The sequence below is a fragment of the Rhincodon typus genome, chromosome 5 (assembly GCF_021869965.1).
Source record: "Rhincodon typus isolate 14 chromosome 5, sRhiTyp1.1, whole genome shotgun sequence".
Lineage (NCBI taxonomy): Eukaryota > Metazoa > Chordata > Chondrichthyes > Orectolobiformes > Rhincodontidae > Rhincodon > Rhincodon typus.
Genome location: NC_063336.1, coordinates 50167981 through 50170327, shown reverse-complemented (window position 1 = coordinate 50170327; position 2347 = coordinate 50167981). Strand labels below are relative to the sequence as shown.

Here is a 2347-nt window from a genome sequence, read left to right as displayed (position 1 = left end):
GTGCTACATTTGCCTTTATTTATTTTTTGACTATTATGCAGTAGTTTGCTACAATTAAGTGGTTTGCCGAACCATTTCAGAACACGGTGACTGACTGTTTTGGGAACATCTCATAATTTGGCCTTTTGCCCTGGATCTGGTCTTCTGGGGATGCATTTGTTCCTGGATTTCTTTTGTCTGAGCTGGCTTTGTTTTTGTCAATGGCCACTGCAGTTTGGTGATTTATGGTTGTTACTGTGGGAGCATGGCCGAGATGTTGTTGGGTGGGGTGTGTATCTAACTGTAGCATCTGAACTGTGTGGTTCAACTTGCCTTGTCAGGAACCCCCCTTCCCATCTTCACTCCTCTAGCCCCAGTCAGGGAGGCGTTGACCTAATGGTGTCATAAGGCACGGTGGCACAGTGGTTAGCACTGTTGCCTCATAGCATCAGGGATCTGGATTCAATTCCAGCCTTGGGTGACTATCTGGAGTTTGTATGTTCTCCCCATGTCTGTGTAGGTTTCCACTGGATGCTCCGGTTTATTCCTACAGCCCATAGATGTGCAGGTTAGGTGGATAAGCCATGGTAAATACATGGTTATGGGGAAAGGGTGGGATGCTGTTTGGAGGGTCAGTGCTGACTTAATGGGAGAAATGGCCTATCTCCACTATTCTATGAACTCCACTTATCAGCCAGCAATTCTCACCAGCAACCACCCTGTCACACACAAAACAGAATGTGTTTTGTATTACTTGCCCATAGTTGGTCACTTGTTTCAGAGGATAGTTAAGAATTGGCTAAAACTTAAAGCAACAGGGGTGAATTTCCCTGGATGGCTAAATTCTAACTATCCTGTGAGGTTGTGAACAGGGTCAGAAAGATTTGACATGTTCTATTATATCAGGGCTGTACTCACCACCAGAATGTGGGCTAATCCCAAAATGCATAACCTCTAAGCAACAAGGTTTCACAATTAAAATATCTAGATTTGCTGAGAATTGCCTGCTCCCCTGCCCTGTGAAGATGATGCACTGATATGGAGGTGCTGGTGTTGGAGTTGGGTGGACAAGGTCAGAAATCACACAATATCAGGTTACAGTCGAACAGGTTTACTTAAAAACACAAGCTTTTGGAACTTCACTCCTTCTTCAGGTGTTAGTGAGAGAGGTAGCATCAGACACAGAATTTATGAGTAAAAGATCAAAGGTTCACAGCACTGAGCAGGATGTATTAAACAAACGTGAGATGCTGTTAAATCTTTAATCGGTTAGAAGGTTTTAATTGATTAATATGTATACGTAATTCCCTGAATTCCTTTCAAGTCATGGTCTGAGAGAACTAAAGCTTTTATCAATGTAAAGAAGTGACATTTTAGGTCAGACATTGCTTGTTTGGTGTGAGGCCTTGTTTAGAATCTGTTTGTGTTTTAGTTTAGAGTCAGACTGGTTTTGCTTCTAAAGTAGTAATTTATAAAACGCCACATTGACTAACTACCTATAAACTGTGTGCTTTTTGAACAAAATAAAATGTATCTGCAAATACAAATTCACCCCATAGATTCACGTGTGTGTCTGTGTGTGAGGGAGAGAGTGAGTGTGAATGTATGCAAGTGTGTGAAAGTGTATGGTGTAGTGGGGTCACCTGTAGTGCGACATGAACCCAAGATCCTGGGTGAGGCCGTCCTCATGGGTACCTCATTGATGCACTGTGATGGAGGAATTTTTTGTGAAGATGCAGTTGAGTAAAGATCGATTAAGCGGAGTGATGAAGATCAACGATGAAATTCAGTGACGGATGACAAACTGCACCACAGACCAACGAAGAAAAGCTGGCGTTGGTCAGACCTTCAAACATACGCATGCGCGGTTCCGCATCGAAAGAACGTAGCCTCAGTTCCCGCGGTGCACCGCGGCATTTCAAACTGAGTGAGCGCGAGACTGAGAACATAGTGAACAGGTGAGGAGCAACTGTGCGCGCGCGGGGGGCGGGGGCAACGGCCCATTACGGCCTATTGTCCACTCCCTGGGAGGGGGTGTGGGGTAACGGCCCATTGTCCACTCCCTGGGAGGGGGTGTGGGGTAACGGCCCATTGTCCTCTCCCGGAGAGGGGGTGTGGGGTAACGTCCCATTGTCCTCTCCCGGAGAGGGGGTGTGGGGTAACGTCCCATTGTCCTCTCCCGGAGAGGGGGTGTGGGGTAACGTCCCATTGTCCTCTCCCGGAGAGGGGGTGTGGGGTAACGTCCCATTGTCCTCTCCCGGAGAGGGGGTGTGGGGTAACGTCCCATTGTCCTCTCCCGGAGAGGGGGTGTGGGGTAACGTCCCATTGTCCTCTCCCGGAGAGGGGGTGTGGGGTAACGTCCCATTGT

General features: G+C 47.3%; 1 protein-coding gene across 2 annotated transcripts in view; it reads left to right on the top strand.

The window, feature by feature from the left end:
* The first annotated feature begins 1011 nt into the window (after positions 1 to 1011).
* pbk (PDZ binding kinase) overlaps positions 1012 to 2347 on the top strand; it is a 27015-nt gene continuing 25679 nt past the window's right edge. Inside the window, exon 1 of one of the 2 annotated variants that reach the window (XM_048596765.1) lies at positions 1012 to 1051. The gene's annotated coding sequence lies outside the window, so the exon portion shown is untranslated. Of the gene's footprint in view, positions 1052 to 1850; positions 1938 to 2347 lie in introns of those variants that run through there. The other variant, XM_020529573.2, reaches the window with a different exon arrangement.